Raw genomic sequence first — 24,746 nt, 5'->3', positions numbered from 1 at the left:
TCTTGCCACCATCTTCTTTATGATTTGCAGGCATTTCCCTCATCAGATCTCTCAGATTTCCAGTCTTGTCTTGGCTTCTACTTCTCAAGAGAGCTGAATTAAATCTAAAAGATATCTATCCTTTTAGATTTATTTGCCCTACAGGTAGACACTCAGATTTAAGCCATTCATAGGAATATACTTGGGATTTTCACTAGGCCCCATACTCCAGCTGTGACTCACTAAAAGAGATTTTCTTCTTTGTGGTGTCTAGAGTACTGATTTTCAAATGCTCTTTTGAGTATTATTCTCAAGCATGCTTTATTAAAAAAAAAAACAAATAAAGCATGGCCCCACCTTAAGATCTTGATTAAGTTTAAAAAATAAATGATAAAAAGTGCACAAGTTCCCCAATGTATATATTTTTAATATATATATTCATTTATATATATTTTTAACAATCTTCTTTAGGTTATTTTGGTAAATACTTATGTGGTTTTCTATTGCTGTATAACAAATTACCATAAATTTAGTAGCTTATGAAAACACATTATTTCACAGTTTACATGTGTCAGGAATTCAGCCATGGCTCAGCTGGATCTCACAGTCATCCAAAACTTAGGTTGCTCAGGATCTCACAAGCTATATTCAAGTAGATGGCAGAATTCATGTGCATACAGCTATCTACTAAGATCTCCAACATTTTGCTGGCTAGAGGCTGGAGGCCACTTTCAGGTCCCCACAGGCTGCCCACAAGTTCCCCAGCATAGGGCTCTCTTGACAAATAGTTCACAACGTTGTTATCTACTTCTTCAAGGCCAGTAGAAGAATTTTTTTTTTCAATCTGCTAAAACAGCATCTAATGCAATGAAACACAGTCACAGAAGTGGCATACCATCACCTTTGTTATATATTTTATAAAATGAATTAGAAGCAAGTCATAGGTACCACACAAAGTCCAGGGGAAGGGACTACATACACGCTTGGATCATTGTGGGTCACTTTAAGGTGTTTCACCACACTGGGTTTGGGAACTGTCAGACTAGATTATGAAAATATGGATTATCCCCCAAAGTGGAACTAACATGACCTAATTACATGATAAATACTAAGAACTGTGTATAATCCTTCTCTTCAATCTTAAAGACTGCTATTCTTCCAGACATAAGGAGGACTATGAAGTAGCTAAGTAATATTCAGACAACCTAACTGTTCTCTATTTCTAGACCTGATGAGAGTTTTCTTTATAACCAAATGACTAAACAGAATGAAAACATTTTTCAGACCTCTAAATGTTTTTGTAACGAAGGACAAACATCAAAGGAAAATTCTTCATGTGAACTAAATTTATAACAAAATACATAAGAACACTTTAGAAGGCAGTTAACCTATTGTGAAAAATTTAGATTCTGATACACAATAAATCTGAATTCAGACACCTAATTCAGCCATTATTATTTGTGTTACTTTGAATAAATGAATTTATTTCTTAGTTTTTGTTTCCTCATCTCTAATGGGGGTAAAATAACCTACATTGAGGATTGCTTCCTAAGATTCTATTTGATAATACATATAAAGATGTAGCTTGTCATTTATTAAATATTGGTTATCATATTCAAATTAATATTCATTGTAGTGTATTCATAGTCAAATTTATGTAAAAAGAGACCCTATAGACAACAAAATGGAGTAGTTTGATATAAATTCATATTACTGGCAAGAAATAGATTATATCACAGCAGAGAAAAAAGTAATTAGATGGTAATCTTGAAAATAACCCAAAATTCAATGAAAAAGTATAAAAGAATAATTTTTTTAACTAAATAATTTATAGAAATATTTAAAATTGAAAAAATAGCTTATAATCATAAAAAAATTAGACTTTTTTTTCTACAACCTATATATTAGAGACCAGTAGTACAATATCTGAAAGAAACAAAGGAAAGAGGTCATAACTCAGAATTCTCTACTCAAAGAAGCTGTTACTCTAAAGAGAGTTAAAAAAAATATAACTTTTTTACTTATTCATGGTCTAGAAAAACATATTGTTTACATGTATTATTCCTAAAAATTATTCAGACACATGAGCTAGAGAACCAAGATATGACTCTAAATAAGTAAACCAAAAGTGTGAAAAATCAGGTTGGAAAGAACTGGCTTTTGTGACCAATGAAATAGTAAATGTATAGGAATATGTCTAAATAACTACTAAAAATGTGATAGCAATAGATGGAACAATAAGATTATATATATATTTTAAACATCTATAATTTTGAATTCTAGAGATTGCAATCTTAGATTTTTAACCAAATAAATTGATTAGTAAAACACATATTCTCCTACATCTTTCATAAATGGGTATCACACTTATTTTTCTCATTTGAAAATTAAGGAAGCATTAGTGGAACTATATGCTGGAAAAACATATATATGTATATATAAAGAATAAGCAGAGCAGTCAAGAAAATGTATGGCATTAAATATACTTTTCTATAAAAAGTAATTTTTTAATTTTATATTTTTAAAAAATCCATATTTTGCTTATGTGATTTAAAACAAAATGACACAGTAAGTTTAAAAATAAAAGCAAAACAAGTATGTTAAAGAAACATAAGCAAAAGATCAATATTAATATAAAACTATATAATTTAAAGGAGGTAACCCAAAGACAGTTTTACTTTATGGTAAAGAAATATTTAAAAGATAACCATACTAAACTTTAAGAAAATCAATAGCATAGGACTAGAATACAGAAAGTATAACAAAGAAAACAAAGGTAGTCAAATCTGACTCCATGAAAAACTTTTAAAATAGCAAAAGAATTTATTCAGAGTATATTTTCCAATTAAAATTGAATAAAAGTTGACATTAATATATTTTCTAATTAATACTGAATAAAAGTTGATATTAAATTAATTTAAATAATTCAAAAAAATTAAATTACTTAGATATTTAAAGTATTCTCTTACAGAAATATTGAATGAAGGTGGAATTTCAATATAATGTAAGTTAATATTTAAAAGTAAAGACAGAAAAAAGTTAATTGAATTCTAAGAAAGATATGTTCATAAACCTAAATGCTTTCATTATCTGTAAATAGAGAGAAAATAAAGTAACTGAGCTGAATAAATCAAATGGTAGAGAAATAAGTAAAATAAATAAATTAAGAAGCTGAAAAACAGCAGCATTAAAAATATATAGGTCTTATTTTTTAAAAGGTAGAAATATTAGAAAATACCTGGAAAACTGTCAAGAAAAAAATAGAAATGAGCTTTTGCATGGAAAGAGCTCCAGCAATATATTGGACTTGAGCAAAGTTTGTACACTATAAAAAAATTTAATCTTGGTAATTTGAAAAAATTAATGGCTTTCAAAATGTAAATTATTAAAGAAATAGAAAAAAGTTAATTTGCTTACAGTAATTTAAAATGACAATTAAAACTTTACAAATGAATATGAAAAGGATAATACCAATTAATTAATAAAATATTTAAACTAAGAGTTCATGAAAATAGTGTGACCCTGTGATATTGTTATAATTGAGGGATAACCTTCTATCCTTTAAAATACTTATGTGAACTATATAATGACATCAAAAATGCTTATAGAATATAGTCAAGTAAAAAGCTAAATAAAAGATTTAAAAATTGATATACTTACTCTAAATGTAAAATTCAAAAATTTATCATAAATTCTGTAAAATTTATAAAATCTATTTTAAATTCTAAAGAATGAAAATAATGTCCAAATGGTAACGGCAATTGCAATTACATAATTTATGGGCATTTTTTTCTTATATTTTTAAGTTTTCTCTTCTGGTTGTTTGTTACAGACATTCTAGGTCCAATGCATACAGTGTAAGAGAGAGAGAGAGAGAGAGAAGAAAAGAAAGGAAAAAAAGAAAAGAAATAAAGAAAGAAAGGAAACGCCCCACTTTCTTGAAGCTTCACCTCTAGTGAGGGAGACTGTGTATGTGTGTATGTTTCTTGAAATACTAAGTGCTATGACTACAAAAAATGAAGTTGGGATAAAGAGTGGTGTAAAGGTGCCATCGCCAATAAATTTCTCTTAGGATTTGTCATACGAGAAAATTAAGGAAAGAGTTTGAGCCATATGAATATTTGAGTAGGTTCATTAGTTTGAGAGAATATCAAATACAAGACCCTGTGGTGGGAAAGTGTAAAAAGTTTCCAGGAAAAGTAAAAAGGCCAGTAGAGATTGACTGAATTGAGTGAGCAGAAAAGTTACAGAAAAGTAATTATGAGATCATACAAGGCCTTAAGAACTACATAAAGGACTTTTGATTTTACTCTGCATGTGGTGGGAAGCCATTGGATGTTTTTGAGCAGGGCATGATGTGATTTGATTTACGTTTTAGAATTATTACTGTGGCTGCTAGATAGAACTTGCAGCAAGTGAGACAAGAAGTAAGCAAAGAAGAAAAAAGACCAATTAAGAGGGAATAGCACAAGCACTAGTTAGGGCTATTTTTAATTGATTTACTAATCACTCTAATAATTTAATCATATGATTTAGTAATTAAAAACTGGGAAAATTACTTATATTTATCAATGACTAAGGTTATCACATTAATCTTATAAAACCTCGTGCAAATTAATGAGAATAATACTAAGACCACAATAGTTAGATTATTAAAAGCTAATTAACATGAGAGATTATATTAATTTAAAAAATCTGAAAATGTGCAAACTCACTAGTAATCACAAAAATGCAAATAATGTAACAACCTGATTACTTATTATATTAACACACTTTTTTCAAAATACCAATATAAAAATTTAATAAAGTACAGTGAAAGAGTATTTACTTATATTGTTATTTTACTGTTTTTATTAGTCCTAAATATGTTTATATCCCTTGACTTAGAAATTATATCTCTCAGAAAATATCCGATGGAAATATTTAATTTAAATCCAATACTTAATTTAAGATGGCTTTATAAATTGTCCCAGAAGAATTTATAAAATATAAACTTAGAGGGAGAAATAGAAATGAATTTAAGAGTAGTCAAAAAAACTCAAAGAATATTATGAATCCATTAAAAACATTACTGCTTCATGTGGAAAACTATTCAAAATATTTCTATGTAAGAGACAGATACAATATTTTACATGTAAAGTAATTATAACTGCATTTACAAGTGCTATGAGTATAGGAACATACTCAAAGAAAATATAACAAAATATTAACATTGGTGATATTTAGCTTAGGTAAATATATTTTCCCTTTGTTTTCTTTAATTTTTACATTATCTTAATAAAAATATATTACTTAAATATAGATTTTTTGATTGTTAAATTCACCAATTGCATTACTTAGTAGCAATCACTAAAGCGTGCTCAGTAGAAAACTAAGAGCACTGTTAAAAATGGGGTTATAACTCATCGGTGTGGCACATAGGGGATGGATCTCAAGGATAAATTGTCTGTGCTGCTGAGTCAGAGATCTGAGTTTAGGACTGCCAGAGGGGCTACAAATGTTGGGAGTGATATCAGGAAAAGAAGTCTCTACTAATCGCAAGCATCAAAATATGCATAAATATCCTTCAAATCCTTGGGTAACTCCTAAAGAACACATGTGTGTCAGGTTCACAAAGAAAGCAGCACATGAAAGCCTGACATGACCAAGATTATCAGCGACAGAACAGTTCTGTGAAAATAGAGTTGTAAATTCATGTCTTGTCAAGTTAGAGGGGCTTGGTAAGCCTCTCAAACTTTTCAGTGAAACCATAGAGGAGTCATGCTTTAATAATAAGGATCATATTCCAGGATTAAAAGCATTTGACCTAGGACAGAGGACAAAAACAAAAATAAACCCACCCCAATAATGTCTAACGCCAATCCTCCACAAGAACAATATGATATGCCAGTTATTTAACTGCTTTTGAAGTAAAATTGATAAAACTCAATACCTTTAATAGATAGAATTCAGAATTCTTACACTGTATCACTTAGAATGTTCAGTATACAACAAAAAATTTACTATTCATGCGAAGAAGAAAAATCTGGAGGAATATGATCAAATAACTTTCAAAATCACCACGTGCTGTATTCTATTTTTAAGGAATCATAATTTGTAACACATACTGAAAACTCTGTGAAGTCCATTAGAAAGAAATCTGTTTAACTTTGTTTATCTCAATATTTCCCAAATTTATTTCACAATGAAAAAATTGTCATGAAAATTTAGTCTTCAGAATACTTTACAAGGAAAGCTTTCCTCCATTATAATATATAATAATCATTCTAGTTGGGTAATTTGTTCTAATAAAACATATAATCTTTTAGTGTCTTCCAAAACCATTTGAGAATATATCAAGTTAGCAGCTGACCACCTCTCAGAAACATCATATGCAAAGGGAGCACCTTGTCTTTAGGGGTTCCTATCATAAGCACACCTGTACTGGATCATTTCTATCAATAGCTACAAGATTTTCTACATATTTTCCATTTCAGTTATCAACTTCTGAAACAAGTTTTTGTGTTTATATTATTGAAATGTATTTAAAACTTTCAAAAACTTAAACCCTATGCACTATTATAATAGTGCATGTGTTGATCATATTTAAAATAAAATGTTAGTTTTTAAATGTAGGTGCTTCAGAGAGGTCCTGATTGCTCTATTTTGGATTTTCATAGCTAATTTTATTATCGCTTTCTCATATCCTAGACCTTGGAGAATGTTATGTTATTCAGAAATTTAATTTATTTATATTTTTGTTCTTATTTATAAAGCTTCTGGGACTATGCATATGGAATTATAATGATTAATTCTTCAGGTGCCTTTCCAACTCAAACTACTAAAATATAAATAAGGACAAGTAAGTCATCAGAGTTAGAGGTATCTATGAAAGGAAAAATTTGGCACTTACTTTTAAAGATATGAAATGTATTTTGACTAGTTCTCAATTAAGAAAGGAGGAATTAAGGTTATTATGAATTCAGCAATTCCAGAAGAGTTGAAATGATTTTCTATTTAATTTCAGAGGAGATTAAATTCCTTTTCATGCAATTTCTGGTTACATGCATTGAGGTAATTTACATAGATTTTCCAGACTGGAATTATGTCTTTCTTCTTCCTCTTATAGGGTGGAAATCAAAGACACCTCTGTCTTGGAGAAAATATCCCAAAGTGCTCTACTCTTAGTTTCGTTTTGATATTAGCATGTCCCCAGGCTGCGTATGTGGACCTAAAATGGAAGCCTGTTTATTACCAGGACCCACACACTTACGTAGGAATTCTAATAAGTCTTTATATTCAAGGAGGAAATCTTTTATTATAGAGATATCATTCTGTAGAAGAAGCTATTCATGAATTATGTGAATGGATTACCAAATAGTTTAAAAAGAACTCAAACAAATGAAGAGGTGGACATTCACAGGTTGCTCATAACATTGAAAAGATCTGATAGTCAATCTCATTCACTGAAAATGAAAACAGATTCCTATAGATAGACAACAATCAATTCTGAAATTAATCATCCTTAAAAGTGGTACAACCAGGAGTTGTGTATCTCTAATGTGACACATTATGAAGTACATGGTACATTTGTCAAGAATATTGGACCTGAATATAATCAAGCTTTTATCTTTAATTTCTCATTCATAGGAAACAGAGAACAGAAAAATAATTTAAGTTATGCTAAAAAGAGGAAATCAGACACATCTTGATATGGGCCAGAAGACAAATGATGTGTCAATGGCAGGAAAAAAAAAAAAAAGGGCAACAATGAACAAAATTAAAAGAGATTTTATTATTCGAAATTTGATTCAAACCAACCATGTATAAAAAGTTATTTTGAGGACAATTGGGAAAAATTGAAAATGGATTTTGTATTAGAATATATTAAGGTATATTTTAAAATATTGGTAGTGTGATAATTTTAAATGTTGGTATTGTTACCTAAGAAAATGTACTTAGATTCTTAAAGATGATACTATAGTATTTAGGATTAACATATAGTGAAATTACTAAAACACTTATTAAAAAGAGAGACATTTTACAATAATAAAAAAATTTAAAGAGATAAAATATATACAATGAAGTGATTGTTCAGTCAAGAAGACTGTTATTTAATGTTAATTACTATATTCTCCCCACTTTTATGCAATGTATATTATCAAATCTTAGATGCTAGCCAATATACCACTAAAAAGGAAAGGCACGAAATGAACTATGGTATACCATCAATTGTGAAATAAAATAACCTCAGAGATGTTAAAAGCTGAAAAATCATGTATGCCTTAGAATCAATGAAATTTTGGAATATTTCATAAAAAAGAAAAAGATAAATGAGACTTTGGAAGTTACAAATGTGTATAAGAGGTGGAAGTGATGTGGGAGTCAGAGAGGTGAACGATCTCCATTCTTAAGGAAGCGACTCTGCCTGGTAAAAGAGGTCACTGAGTCCCTTTCTGATAGAGAAGGCGGGTTAATCCATATGTATTTTGGATTGTGTATTTGTCTGGGGAATCAGGAGAACGTGCATCACCTACATAACTCACTGGCTTGCAAGGAGGCACTTGGAAATTACTATCCCGGTGAAAGAGTCCAGAGCGCCCTGGCTCCTACATTCTTAGAGAGGAAAAGCCCCTAGATAAGAAGTAACTTTCCTTGGAAGGATGAAAAAAATTAATAGAGGAGGTTACAACTCAAAATATAAATCTAGTTTTCCTCTGTACATTCCCCCTTTATTTTTTTTTCTCTCTCTCTAGTTCCCTGAAGATTATTCTCCATTCTTTAAGTCACTCTAAAGCAAAAACAAAGCTTTAAGGAAATACCCTTACCTCAAATACAAAAGTGAAAAACCTTGCTTGTAGGAGATATATATATATATATTATATATATAATATATATATATATATCTCCTACAAGCAAGGTTTTATATATATATAATATATAATATATATTATATATATTATATATATATTTTTTATATATATATATTTTATATATATATATATATATATATTTTTTTTCTCTTAATAGAAACTGGATAAGCCTGGACCTAGGGGAGAGGAGAGAGAAATTGAGTGTTGCTCTTACTGTCAAGTTGAAATTAGAGGATGGCCTGGGTGAGCAGGACTAAGGGTAGAAGGAACTCAGAACTGTTCTTGGGTGTGGGCCTCTCCATACAAATCTAGTACCTAAGGACAATCTGCCATTTGACACTCCTGGACATTTGTCGGAAGGTAGGGAGTTTGAGACCTAAACTGTTGGTACATAGTTGGTTTGTGCCTAAATTAAGTCAGATAAATTTACAACGGAATATGGACAGGGCTATAATTTCTTTTGGGAAATCTCGAGGGCAAGAAAAAGGCTATCTACATGCTTTGGTGGCAAAGCCAGGAGACTGTGTTCGTGCAGAGATTGATCTGCACACCCAGAGGTTTTTGGACAAGAAATGCAAATTTAGAGGTTGTCCAGAGTCCTGTAGGAGTCTAGGAAACCTAACAAGAAAGTCACTGGAATTATTCCCCCAGATGTACCCAGCTGCAGAAGAAAATACTGCATGCAAACTACTGCTGTAAAGAAAGAAGCATCAGGAATTAAAGGCAAAAAAGCTCAGTAGGAAACCTGTGGAGAGCCATTAAAACACTCCAAGAAGTAACGAATCAACTCTAAACATCTGACACAGCCAGAGAACTCAAAGCTAACATACAATAGCACAAGTTCAAGTAGGACTCTCTCCTCTACCTTTTCCTCACTTCGACCGTGGTGAAGAAGCTAAACAGCAGGGAGTAAGCAGAGAAGAAGGTGAGCACAAAAAAACAAAGGAAAAACTGAACATGCCCTGATTTCCCACTACATAGAGTCTGCAATGACTTAAACTACACGGGGGAGCAGATTTAACACAAGTAAGGGTCTGTGGCTCAAGGTGACAGTAGGACTGTCTATTACCTAAAACTCTGCAGAAAAGTCATGACTTTGCTAGAGTTTTTACTCTAGGGATAGGAAAAAAATAAAATTGTGTTTTATTTTCTTAAGAATCGTGCTTTTTTTTTTTTTAGGTATTTTGTTAAATACTATTACTGTTCTTTCTTAATCTGGAGGAAGTTACAGATCTGCTGTTTTTCAGGGCAAGGTCACATAAATGCAGGACAGCTTAGCCCATATCAATACTGAAGTGACCAAATGAATTTCTCCTGGGTGAGTTTATATGTTTTCAGTTGCATTTGCTGGACCACTGAAGTCATTTGGGATCCTAATGGAGCTAAAAATAAAATTCCTCCATCTCCTCTCCTTCTTCAGGTAGTGGGTTCTGGAAACAAAATTTTGTCTGGTAAACTAGCCATAGGACTGCAAATAGCCTTATTCTCTGAATGGAGTAGTTACTGAGTTAATGGTAGTACTGTGTTTCCCATTAACGCTCAGGACTTCTGAAAATGAACTTCAGAGAGTAAGCACTGAACAGTCTCTGAGCCCCTGAAGCTAGTGAGAAGAATCCTGAATGTGGCTGCCCAAGGTAAAAATCATCTTTCCTCAGGCATCAAGAACACTTCTAGATGACACCTAGCAGTATAGAGTACTCGAAAGCACTGGAATCTCTTTGTATACCTAATTCAGAAGGGAAAAATCATTTTATTTTAGGACTTTAATTATTTTAAATTTTGATATCTTTGTCTTAAACCTCCAGAGACTTTTGATCTTTAGGCTTTTATTTTCTCTAGGAATTTGGTATGATATTAAAATTTGGAGCATCTCTGCATTATAGGCTTTTATTGTTGGAATGTCTTCATGGATTAAAATATAATTGATACTTTAAAATCAATAACATTTATGTCTAAATGTAGTGGATGGAAGAGAGAAATATTCTGGGTGTACAAGCTTGAATTTTCTTTATTGGCTGGGTTGTTAAAAGACTGAGAGCATAATGAATTCTTAATTTTTATCTCATCGTAATCAGTTTTGCAGTTTTGAAAAGTCACCTAGGAGTGAAGAAAGCACTAGAGACACCAAAAAAGAAATAGGGAAATCAGCTGGGAGACTGCTGAATAGTCTCTGTGAGAGATGATGAAAATAGGAAATGGAGTGAATGGCAATGGGAGGTGAGAGGACAGAGTTGGAGTCGGGGAAGAGAAAATGAGGGAGAGAGGGAAGGAGAGATTTAGGATTCAGATTTAATGACTGGCTTTAGTGGTCAGAGATAGGGAAGACTAAAATTATTCTTATATTCCCGGCTTGCAGTGCTAGGTAGATAGAGATTCTATTCACTGAAATATAGACTATTAGAAAGATATGGATTTGGGTAGAGAGAGACATAATTAAGTCAGTTTGTGACTTGCTGAATTTGAGTTGTCTCAAGTATCTGTGACTCTTTGGTGTGGAACTCTCATAAGTTTTTGCATAGAGAGGTCAGGTATTCAAGAGAGAGATTTGTCTTGAAAGTACTAATTTTGATTTTAAATAATTAAATCCACAGCAATAGATGAGTATGAACCAGTCTGCAAGTATAAAGTGATAAGAAAAAAGGAGTCTCAGAATCATAAGGAGACAAATGTTTAAGAAAAGAGCAGAGGAAAACAGTTAAAAGAAACAAGAGGAATAACCAGAACAGAGTATATTTCCCTCACGGCCTGATAAAGCTTGCTCTCAGATTTCTCCACCAATGCATCTGCAAAGTTCACTCCTAGAGTTATTCTCTAATATCAACAAAGGATTTCTTCAGCTCTTCATTCAACCTAACACTTAACTGCTATGTGTTTTACTTGGCTTGTTTTCTGATTAATTTATCTTATACATCCTCCCACCCACTTATTATAGGATAATTTTGAGAACAGGGACTAAGTCTTCCTTAACATCATTTGAACTTCCTGTCTCAAATTTTAAAGTGTATACAGTGCTTCTACACTCAATATCGAATCTGCCAGTCCCAAACACATGCAAGGAAGTCAAAACACTGAATCAAATTATATTACAGAATTTCTAGAATTTATTTGTTTGTTTGTTTGTTTGTTTTGTTTTGGTAATGTGCGAAAGCTACTGTGCATGCAGAAATGATCACCAAGTCTGCATTTGAGATATTCAATCTTACTGGAGGCTGAGAACGCAGAAAGTGATTACTGGATAGCCCAAACGGGAACAGTGCCTTGTCTGTTGCTAGCCTTATTCTCTTCCTACCCATGAATACCAAGTTTGGATTAGCTATTTTTCTCTGTACTTCCATAGCACTCTGTGCATGTCTCTATCATTACAGTTTCCACATTGTAGCAAGATCATCTTTTTATTTTTGTTTCTCTTATCCTTTTATTTTGGTGAAAACTCAAGGTTAGAGATTTCATCTTACTTGCCTATACTCATAGTGACTAGAATAGTGTTTGGCACATGACAAGATCTCAGTAAATGTTTGTTGAATAAAGGAATGAATGAGTATTTAAATCACCAGTCAGCTGCTTGGAAATTCAATTTGTTTTACATCTTACTTTATGAATTCCTTTTAACTAGAACATAAGAAGAGTGACATTTAGCTATCTGGGACAATACAATAGAATATATTAACTTCTAATTCCTGGAATAGCCTCCTAGCATAACACTAGGCATCAATTATATTTAAGTATATATGATAAACTAGAATTACAAAAATAACTTATATTTGTACAACAAATTTAATTGTTTTCAGTATACTAGAGCACTACTGAGAATTTTAATGCTTACTTAGGGTACAGGTAATAATTAATTGCCTTAAAATTAATTATCTACTTAGTTACCTAAGAGATCTGAAACTTTTCCTTGACTTTAAATTGTTCCTGAGATATACTGTCTTGATTTCTGAACGTACCTCTTTTGTGCAGCAAAGAAAACAAACATAGAAACATGTACAGAAACCCAAGAATAAATCTGCCCTTAATTCCAAAGTTTTTATACCACCCCCTCAAAGTTGTGTTATTCAAGGTTAAATTACTTATAAAAAAGAAAGCTGCTGCAAGCGATTTTACAAATTAGTTAACATGTGCTGTGTTAATAACATCTAAAAATATTCCAAACTTCTTTTCGTTAGCACTTAAACATCTGTTGGTATATGCAAAGATTCTCTTGGATTCCATAATAAATTAAAGGATGTTTTCCATGAAAAGAGTCTAGAATATGACAATAGACTATTGCTAAGGTAACTACCTAAAAAATGTTAATGTCAAACAGCCAATTACTTTGTTATTGAGCAATGCTTGGGTATTTGAAGGGGTTTTTTTTCCTGTTGACATCAATATGCATTCTTAAGAGGCCTATCAATAAAAGATAAAAACTGTCAATAAAAATTACTTGAGATTTAATTTTCATATCAACAGTTCACAGACTGCCAAAACTCATATGTAGCACTAATGCCAGTATCCAGAGCCTTTTAAAGAATTATGTGGCATTAATGTAACTATAAATAAATCATTGCCTATATTTTCAATTTCTATTTATTGCAAAGTAATTTACAAAGATATCATCTAAAATAACAAGACAAGGAATTGTGTTACAGTCAATCAGCACAACATATAATTTATTTAATCTTCAAACTGCCCCTCAATATCTGCTTTCATCAGACACTATGCTAAGCAATGAAGAAAGAGTTTCAGATATGATTTCTGCCTAAGGAAACTCAGTCTTTGTAGATCAATAGAAAAAAGAAATAATTGTGGAGAGAACATTTGTATTAATTCAGTCAATCAAATTTAACTATTCAGCACAATTGAAATAAAAGTAACTTCCCATTATTATGTAATAATAAGAAAAATAATAAAAATTTATGCTATAATTTATTGATATACATATATAATTTCTAAAGTTAGTCATTAACTAAATATGTAACAAGAATGATAAATTTCCTTTTTTTAGCAGTAGCCCTCCTGTTTCTGCAGTAGGCATACTTCAAAGTCATTGGAATAGACACATCTGTGTGGTGTTATTTGAGAAGCCCCTGAAAAGGCCTATGGTCTTTTTGAGATACCCAAGACCCCGAATTGCACCCTTAAAGGTATATTCTCCTGGAGCAAACATTGTTTATTTCAGGTAAATTCTTATAAACTACATACACACCGAGAGTAGGGTGGTAGAAAGGAAATTTGTCTTCCGGTATTCCTTTTTTTTTTCAATCTTCCATTGACTGTTGCTACATCTATTTCAACTTTTATTAAATCTGTCCATCTATCTTTTTAAGTATATAATATTTAAAACTATTATCTCCTTGTGAATTTAATTTTATGTCATTATGAAACATCCCTATTTATTTCTGGTAATGCTTCTTTGTTAAAGGCTATAGTGTATTACATATAGTGTATAGCTACACCAGATTCCTTGAGGTTAGTGTTCTTATGCTGTATCTTTTTAATCTTTCAATTTAAACCTTTTTTGTTTCCTCTTATAGGAAAAATATAGTGGATACTTTTAAAATTAATCTGACAATCTTTCTCTTTTAATTAAAGTATTAATTTTCATTTACGTTTAATGTAATTACTAATCTATTTTAGTTTATTTCTAACATAGTATTTATTTCACCCCACTTGTTACTTACTGTTATCTTGCTTTTTTACCGTCTATTGGGATAATCAAGTATTTTTTTTATTATCCCCAATTAGCTTGAATAGGTTGCTAGTTATACATTCTTTCACTGTATTTTTGGTAATTATCTAATAACATCATCATTAAAATAGCATCCTTGATTTATCAAAGTCTGATACAATTTGGTATTATTCAGCAATACATTTTGCAAACCATGCTAGGACTTTAACACTTTTCAAATCTACTTTCCAGTTCTCATATTTTGTGTTACTGTAGTAATTAATTTTAACTTTATATGTACTTTAAATCACACAAGACATTATTGGCTTGATTTTTTTTGAACTGTCAATATTTAGTTTTGTCCATTTTTTTGCATTTCTATTGTTTTTTATTTCTTTCTATATTTCTGTGATTTCTGTTATTTTCTATTGCCTGAAATACTCCCTTTAGCATTTATTTTGATGCAATTTGGCTTGCAGTTGTTTGCAGTTGAAATATGTTTGATTTGCCATCTATTTTTAAAGAATATTTTGGGTTGACAGTTACTTTCTCAGGAATTTTTTAAAGATGAAATTTTATTCTTTTCTTCCTTTTATCATTTCTGTTGAGAAGTGAAACATCAATCTATTGTGGCTCTTTTTGAAGTATTTTAATTCTACCTACTTTAAGATTTTCTCTTTATGTTAGTCATGAATGATTTTACTACAATGTGCCTAGGTACTTTATTTCTTGCTAGGGATTTATCACAATTCTTGATTCTGTTCATTCTTTTCACCAGTTCTGGAAAATTCTGTCATTTTCTGTTCAAGTATTGCTTATGCACCATTCTCTCTCTTTCTTTCTCTCTCTCTCTTCCATTCTCGGATTTTCAATTACATGCATTTTGACATTTATTTCATGTCCTGTATGTATCTTATACTCTTTAATGTTGTTCCATTCTTTTCTCTCTGCATGCATCAATCTTGAGTTATTTTCTATAACTCAAACTTGTAAATAAGGATTATTCAGTAGAAAGATAATGCAAGCCACATATATAATCATAAATTCTTTATTAGTTACATTTTAAAATGTAAAAAAAAAGTTGAAATTAATTTTAATAGTATATTTTACTCAACCCAAAACGGTTGTTTTAGTTTTTAATGTGCGCTTTATACTAAAAGTGCATCTCAATTTGGAATAGCTATTTTCCAATTGCTCGTTAGCCACGTGTGTCTTTCATTTCAGATAGTACTGATTTAGATTTGTAATCTTCTCTTTACAAATGGTCCTACTGTTGAATTATTATTGTAAATAATTGTATTTTAAGTCTGTAGTTTCCATTTGATTCTCTTAAGAATTTCTAGTTTTCTGGTAAAAGTTTTTATTTTACCACTTACTTCCTGAAACATATTAATCACAGTTGTTGTAAGATAGTTATCTGGCACTTTTACAGATCGCCTGTAGATCAATTTCCATTATCTATTTTTATTATTTTTGTCTATTTTCTTGGTATACCTGGTAACTTTTTACTGAATTCTTGACAATATGTATGAAAAATTGTACAGGCTTCTTCCATAGATTTCCTTTGTCCTCTGTCAGGTTGCTAGAACAGAAGCAACTCTCCACAAATCCATCACTTACTAAGTTGAAATATTATTTCCAGGTTTTAAGATCCTGAATTTTGGGGTTTATGCCCTACATTTAATGTGTAGTCTCCCAGAAATTGTGGTAGAATTTTACCATAATCTTCAACATTGGTTGGACCAGGTCTCTAGCTTTGATCCATGGCAATGTAAGGGCTTTCAAAAGTTCTGAGTTTTTTTATTTCTCTATGGCTTTACATACTATTGGCCAGTACAGTTTAAGAATTGACAAAAGCTTCAAAGAAAAATACAGCTCAGAATTTTAGGCTCACTTCTATATACTTCCTTTCTCTCCAAAGTTATGGTTCCTCAAGTTAGATGCCAACAATCATTTCTGGCTCCAGTCTAATAACATCAGGTTTCCTCTCTCCTAGGCTATTGTTATTTGCAGTTTAAGACTTAACCAGTGACAAGGAGACATTGGGCTTGCATTAGTGAAATTCCCTTCTTAAAAAATTCATGGCCCTTCAAATCTGGATGCCTCTAAAACTCTCCAATCTGTTCATACGTTGCTGCTGATGTTATTTTTCTAGTTATCCTTGACATGAGTGGTAGTCTGCTATAAACTACTCTCTCAGAACTAAAAGCGAATATTCTAAATTATATATTTTGCTTTCTACTCATTTATATATTGAGAATCAATAAAATTCCCAATATTATTGGGAATCTTATAAACCCCGAGAGGATAATATTTTGATATTTTGGTCAATGTTTTGTTATAATTTTTAATATTATTTTATTACATTCAGGGAATAGGACAGTTGCAGTTCTACCTCAGGGAGTTATCAAATCATGAAGAAAAGAAACATTTATTTTCATAGAAGGGAAAGACAAAGTTTTATTATGGTGAAAAGTGAATTTTGGATGTAGTCAGAGATATGTGAGTTCCCACTGGGTGGTTTCTATTTTATGTGGGAATTAGGAAGCAAGAATATTGTCTGAGAGTCATTGAGTTATGGCAGTATATTAGTTTTTTTATTGTTCTGCAACAAATTACCACAAATTTAACAGTTTGAAACAGCACATATTTATCATCTCGAAGTTTCTGTGAGTTAGAAATCTGGGTATGGCTTAGCAGGGCTCTCTACTCAATAACTCACAAGGCTCAAATCAAGGCATTAGCCAGACTGTGTTTTCTTCCAGAGGCTTTCCTCGGGAGGTACTGCCTCAACTCATCGAAGTTGTTACCAAAATTCATTTCATTGCATTTGTAGTACTCATGGATACTTATGTCTTCAAAATAGTCAGGAAAATACCTCTGACCTCTAGACAATTTTTCAGTGGGCTCACCTGATTAGGCTAGGCTCACCCAGGATAATTGATTAACTTATTCAGTTGATTAGAGGCTTTAATTACATCTGGAAAAGTCTTTCATCTTGACTATGTCTTATTGATTAGAAGCAAGTTACAAGTATTACCTATACTTAAAGAGATAGATTATACAAGTATATAGATCACTGAGGGGTCATCTTTGTATTCTGGCAACTGAAGGTGGTATAGAAATTTTAAGCAAGGGCAGAGATTTTGAATCAGTCACTCTAAAAAATGTTAGAGATAGTTAATTATTTATTATGATTTGAGAACATTATTATAGGTTCATCTAAGAAAGGAGACTATACAATTATAATATCATTGAAATGTTTTGTTTTGTTTTGTTTAATGGTACAAATTCTCCATTAAGAGAAGAAGTCTATGTCCTTTCATTTCAACAAGCTTATGACTCACTCGTAAAGAATAGAATTTGTCAGATGATAATGTATTACTTCCATGACTAGGGCAGAACAGATGACACAGATTCTGCTTAGTTGGTTAAGGCACTCACTTTTGAAGTCTTGATCTACTATAGAACAAGTTTCGACATCTGGGAGGCTTTCATGCTGTGAGGAAGCCCAGACTACATGTAAAGACCATGTATATGTGTTCTGGCCGACGACCTCAGCTGAGATCCTAGTCAATAAGCAGCATTAATCACTAGACATATAAGTGAAAGTGTCTTTATATAATTCCGATACCAAGCAGTAAAATAACCTCTCAGCTGTTAAGTCTTTCCTTCTGAGGCCATAGGTACTAAGGAATAGTGATCATCCATTATTGTTGTGCCCTCTCTAAATGCCTGATCTACATAATTTATGAGTATAATTAAATAGTGGTATTAGGATGCTGAGCTGCCCTAATTTGTTATGCAGCAATAGTATCTGTAAAAAAATACCAGTTTGAAGATGGTGTGATTATCCAGGAGTCTTTATCTGTCAGTACTGAATGACCCAATGTGGAAACATAGGACATATTTTGAGTAAAATCATGGAAGTATTTATGAGGGAAAAAAATCTGAATTTTTCTGGATGCTTTACATTTATTTTATGATTTAAAATTGTTTATTTTGAATTGCATGTGTCATAGTATGAGGGGAAGCATAAGTATTTTAACTTTAGTGACAGTGAAGATCTTAATCCAATTTAGAATATAGCAGATAACATATGGAAGGATCTGGAGTAAATGCGTTACAAATAAAAGCAATGGATGAACATGGAGTTGAGGGTTTGTGCAAAACAATAGTTGAAGTGATTGGCACTGGAATCTAGGCTGAACAATGATTCATTGACTTCGTCAGATGTGGTAGTGATGAGGTGGTGTTCACGAGGACAGAAGACTTGAAGGTCACATGCCTCAAAGGAACAGGATTTTTAAATGAGTAAAATAGCAGTGTCCTAGAAATATCACTGTGCTTGTAGGAAACTGCTGATCCCGCTTCCTTACCCCGGTTGGTATGGGGTGGGAGAGAAATGAGTACCATCTGTTTAAGACAGATGCAGTGGAAATAGTGTTCTGTAGAAGAGAGAGAAAAGGGCAAGAAGTAGCAGAGCTGGTTATCAAATGCATCGGGCCCAGAAGATACAGTGGTAATGTTAAGAGAGTAGAGAGAGTTTGAGTCAAAGGAAAAGAAGCTTGAATATTATGGTGATGAGAATATGACACAGAAGGAAAACCAGTTATAGCATGATGGGCTTAATTAATGGCACAGTTTCCAAAATAATTAACATCAGCAAATTTCTGAATGGTGAATAAGGTTGAGCACTCGCAGGAAGTCAGTCGGGGTCTGAATTACTTGTAGTTGCAAGAGGTCCTAGAATAAGATAAATATGGTGCCAGGGCTTTGACCACATGTTCAAAGAGCCATCGCCTTTGTTGAATGGTGAGATGTTAGTCTTCTTGGATAAATCTTCATTGCTAATTATTATCATTTATTAATATAATATGACTTTCTTTGTCTTGAGAGCTTTTGCTTTGAATCCTTTTTCTATTATTAGTATCATTATCCCTTGCATGCATTCCTTGCTTTGAAATAATGCCCAATTTTTACATTTCATATTCATAAAATTTTCATTTGGCATGACTCTTGTAAACTCAAAATAATTTAATACAATTAGAAAGTCTTTGATTTTATTTTAAGATGAATTTCATTTTTATTTACCTTTTGAAATAAATATTTAGCTTTCATTAATGCCATCATAATCTCTTCCTCCGATTTGTTTAATACATTCTTACTATTTCTTTAGTGTTTTTTCCTTTGTCCTTATCTCCTCTAGTACTTTGGAAGGTGTATATTTTGTTTATATCTATTTAAAATTTGATTAAATTTCTCTAAAAAGATTATCCAAACCATCTTTTTTATAAAATGAGTAAATATATGAAGAAACATGGAACAATAATTAACAAATAATTAACATCACATATACTTTTGCTAGATAACAGTGAACCCTACTAGAATCAAATATGACTTTGTTTCGTAGCTCTTTTTTCTTACAATTAGTTATGTGTTAAATATTTGATAATGTTTTTAGATGTTATTATAAAATTTGCTCCTATAGTTATTCTAAATTTTGCACGTATGCTCACCATTGCAATCAGAGTTTATGTCATAAGTGTCCCTATACTGTGTTTTTTAATTTACTTGATCAGTTATTTGGAATACATATTCAAGGCTGTGTTGGGTTTTTTGTTTTGTTTTGTTTTGTTTTGTTTTAATAAGAAGGAATATGCAGGTGGCATTTCTTTCTGAGCCAGTAAATTTTTGAGAGTCTTCTGTTTTCTTCATATGGAAAAAACTGCTTAGCCACTTGTTAAAGTCTTAGATAACAATTTCCCTCAAAATGTTTATTTTTTCTCCTGGTATTTAATATCAATAAAAATCAGAGTCTACACTTATTTGTTTTAACCTTTTAAAATTATCAATGTAGCAAAAATTTTTTGTCTGATGATGTCTTGCTGTTAATATCTTTCTCATTGTTTAAACTTGAAGATATTCTGTGTTTTTCATTTGCATTGTCAGGTGCTATATCAAAGACATATATTCTTCCACTATTGTTTCAGATCTAGTTATTCTAGTACTTCATTAAAAAATGCCTAGAATAGGTGTTTAGCATTCCAATGTAAAATTTCCACAATTGTCATCTTTTTTCCTCACAATTATAGCATTCTTTTTTCTTTCTACAATATTTTAGAAGACATTTCCAAATTTGTTCTTCATGTTACTGATATATATATGGCCTCAGAATGAGTTCTGATTTTCACCATGTCCAGTGCTGATTGATTTCTGTTCTGGTATTTTAGTTTCTTTGAAATCCTTCTCTTTCTCATCCATTTCCCTTCTGTATAAGATTTAATTCCCTTTTATCTCAAACCATTCTTTCTTTATTACTCTGAGCCTAAGCCATGTAGTTCCACATCCTCATATATTATTCTGAGGAGGTCAAATAATTTTCTAAAAATTTCTTGTCTTATAAATTAAGCTTTTTTGAGAGGAACTGTGTACCTCTGAATATTACTTTTTCTGTTCTGTAGAAAATTTCCACTGGCCCTTCCAAAACAATCTTTATATACCCGTAGACAACATGGAATTTGTATAAACCTTTTATTTGTTAATAGACAGGGTAGTAGATTATTTTCATTTCACTCTGTCTATTAATGTAGCTGTTAAATGCTATTTACAGCCCTCAAGTGGAGAACAGATTAAAATGCATACCTCCAAGTTTCCATTAGCCTTCTAGCCACGGCATGCCTGCTCCTTCATAGTATTACCTATTTTTCTTCACAACATAACTATCTAATACTCTTGAACAGCTATAATTCCTAGTGGTCAGGGCTACCAGGGCTTTTCATGTGTCTGACCCTGTGTATGGTACTTGTTCAATACCCAGTAAACATCCCTCAAATATTTAATTGTCTACTATGTGCCAAATTGCTGCTTGATGCCAAAATATAGTGGCAGTCAAGACAGACACAGAGCACATGTCGCTAGCCCTATGAAACTTACTGATCAAATAAGGAAACAGACAATCAAATAACCACATACACAAAAACAATAACACACTCTGATGCCATTTAATCATTTAGTCAACAAATATTCATTGAGTTTCTTTTTCGTGCCAACCGACCACTATTCCAGATTCTGTGGATAGATCAATAAAGAAAAACAAATTTCCTGCTTCCATTAAGTATCTTTTATTCTAGTGGGCTAGCCCATTGTCCAGAGAAAGTATAAAAAAGAATCTGACCTAATACAGCCTTCAGCAAAGTGTATGACATTCGCATAGAGAAATAAAGAAGCAATAGGAGTCAACTCACTGAGTCATTAAAAATTAATGAGGTGAGAGGAAGAATATTCCAAGCAGAAAATAAAGCAAATGCAAAGGCCCTGAGACAGTTTGGAGCATAAATCTACATAGCAATTTTTTTTTTAATTCCAGTAAAAGCATCTCTTAATTATTTTCTCCTTGGTTAATTTTATATAAATCATTGTTTTCAATATCGTAAAATTCTTTATGATTTTTTTTCAGAAAAATGTTGAGCAAAATCTATTAGGTTCTTCTAGCCAGATGACATTTTAAACCAGGAATACTAAGCCTCATTGTAATAGTAATTTCAGTTGCTTCACACGGTTTCTCAGCTATCTGCCATTCATCTCACTCTGTCTCAGATTGTTATCTCATCTTTGAACTTGTTTCATAGATCCTATATTTTATTGAATTATATTGAGAGCAAAAACCAAAAGCTGCATTAAATTGATTTGTCCTTAACATAACTCTATAAATGAATATTCTTTTTTCTTCTTTAGTGTCTCAGTTCTTTTATTAATGGCTAATTAAGTTTTCTTTTTTCACTTACAATCGACAGTCGATATTATTTTATATTAGTTTCAATTGTACAGACAGCATAGTGGTTAGACATTTAAATAATTTTTAAAGTAATCTCCCTGATTAGTCTACTATTCACCAATGATACATCTGATAAGAGGTTAATATCCAAAATTTATAAATAACTCATACAACTTAACACTAACTCCCCCCAAACAGTCCAATTAAAAAATTAGCAGAGGACTTGAATAGACATTTCTCCAAAGAGAACATACAGATGGCAATAGAGATATGAAAAGATGTTCAACATCACTAATCATTAGAGAATTGCAAATTAAAACTACAGAGAAATATGTCACCTCACATCTATCGGAATGCTTTTATTTTCCATCATTAATAAATCAGAAAACATCAAGTATTAGTAAGGATATGGAGTAAAGGGAATCCTATGCACTGTTGGTGACATTGCAAATGGGTACAATCACTATACGAATAAATGTTCTTTTTCTATCTCTCATTAGTATTATATGCATCTCATTCTTTCATATTGTAGAATTTTTCATAGATCCCATATAAGCTCACGAGTTCAATTCCTAATCATTTAGAAAAACAAATAATTCATGTCTCCCCAGTGAACTGGACTGAAGTATTTCACAGTGGTTTTGACAAATACATACATATATTTGTCTATTGAAATATACATTTGCAGGCACACATATTGAAAAAAATTGTATTTATTTATACTTATCAAGTTGTTATAATAACTCTAGGCACTAGAATGAGGTACTTAATATTTCATTTCATTTGACATCACATGTAGTAAGCCATGTCAAATTATTTTTAACAAAAACTATAATGTGTAGAAATGCACATAATAAAATGTGTGCACATATAGTATCCATATTGTAACAAGATTGAGTCTTATCCATCTATTAAACCTAGGACTATTTTCAAGTCATCCCTATCCAAATATTCTAATCAACACCCAAAAAGCAAATATTATGATGAGTATTCTTATTTCCCATGTACTTTGATTACCAAATTTTAAATGCCAAAAAAAGACTCTTCCACTCACTAGAAAGTTTATTTTACTACATATATTTGGTTTCTCTCAATTTCAAATAATTTTTATTAATGTGAATCAGTCTCCAAAACTGATAACCTTTGAAGGAGCCTATAAACTAACTGTCGGTACTTGCAAAATTAAAGAGAAAACAGTTCCTTGATGACCTCCCAAAAGAATTGCCTCTAAGATGGTGAGGCAGCTTTTCTCTATATATCACCCTTTTAATTATAACATCTCTAACCACAGCCAACTTAGACATCAGGTGGAATTGGCAGCTCCCAATGCAGTGACAACCCTTTAACTCACAGATATCTCCCCCTTTAAAATCAATGTGAAGCTCAAAATGTTACTTTGCAAAATTGTTTAATACTCTCGAGAATTCATCTAAACAAATTCATCTTTCAAAAAAAGAATAGGTCTGAAATCTATGTACATACTTCAATTCAATAATTCCAATAAGTAAAGAGATACTTCACTCAAAACAATAGAGTCTCTCGCCATATAATTTTTAGAATGATGGAATGATATAAATGTCTAAAAATGTTTCTTGAGTGAATTTGGGGAGAAGCAAATATTTTAGTCTCAGGCCATGTAGCAATCATCCCTCCAATAATATTTAGGGAGAAGGGTGGATTGATAAGCAGCTGCCATACCCATAAACAGCTGCCAGTCGAGTAGATAAGATATATGTTTCTGAATATCATATAAAAATCATTACAATTTCTTTTAGTGAACTACAGTCTGGGTTTTCCACTTTTAGATATATAATGTTAATTTATAGGGGATGAAACAAGCCAGATTTTCAGTCACAAAAGAATAATTTTAGGAGTACCTGATAAAAATGAGGCTAGACTTTCTCATTATGATATAATCCTCTGCTTATTGAGCCATGTTCCCATTAGGTGGAATTATACTCTTTACAGATCACTGTAAAGTCTCATTTTACATTGTTTTAACTGTCATATTTCATTCTGTGTATCTCTTATGTCAATGACATTCTACTCTACAATGTAATAAAACTACTATAAAAACATCACTAATATTTATCTTACTAACAGAACATTTTGAATTATAATTCATTAAATTTACTTTTTTTTTAGGTCTTTAAGAATAGGAAAATTCTGTTGCTATAAGAATGGTTGTTTAGTTGGGGTGATTATAAGCATCATCTTATGCGCAAATAAAACTTGATATTTACAAGTGAGTTCTTTCCTTCGAATATTTGCAAAAATATTTAGACTTGGTTTCACAGATATTTTCATTAATAGATGTCTAAATTAAAAATTATGTTTCCATTGTGATGACCAAAATACTAAGAGTAAAAAAAAAAAATAGAATGCAGTATCTTTATTTTGTAAAGTTTGCAGATAAAAGAGAAAGTATAATTTAATGTAGTTTGCTATTTTGTTTAACTAGCACATACTATATTAAATGAACTACACT

Source organism: Pteropus medius, unplaced genomic scaffold, assembly GCF_902729225.1.
Source record: "Pteropus medius unplaced genomic scaffold, Ma_sr-lr_union100, whole genome shotgun sequence".
NCBI classification, from domain to species: domain Eukaryota; kingdom Metazoa; phylum Chordata; class Mammalia; order Chiroptera; family Pteropodidae; genus Pteropus; species Pteropus medius.
The sequence above is the reverse complement of the archived record's forward strand: the minus strand, read 5'-3'. Positions refer to the sequence as shown.